The sequence below is a fragment of the Eimeria tenella genome, genomic scaffold, assembly GCF_000499545.2.
Source record: "Eimeria tenella Houghton genomic scaffold, Eth_scaff1872, whole genome shotgun sequence".
Lineage (NCBI taxonomy): Eukaryota > Apicomplexa > Conoidasida > Eucoccidiorida > Eimeriidae > Eimeria > Eimeria tenella.
In genome coordinates this window covers 3469-3741 of record NW_013541711.1, presented here as the reverse complement: position 1 = coordinate 3741, position 273 = coordinate 3469, and positions in this window count along the sequence as shown.

Below are 273 nucleotides of genomic sequence, written 5' to 3'. Positions count from 1 at the left end.
CCCGCAGCAGCAGCAGCAGCAACAGCAGCAGCACCACTCGCTGCGGGGTAGGGACTAAAGTGTCTCCAATTAATTGCTGCTGCTAAACGCTGCAGGAAGCTGCGCTGCCCCAGCAGCGCAGCAACAGAAGCAGCAAGAGGGTCCCTTGGCTGCCTCGCCAGCGAGACAACGGGCGCAGCGGCCTCCTCTGCTGCTGCTGCTGCTGCTGGTGCTGCTGCTGCTGCTGCTGTTGCTGCTGCATTTGCTGCTGCCTCCTCTTTGGGGGTGTCGGGG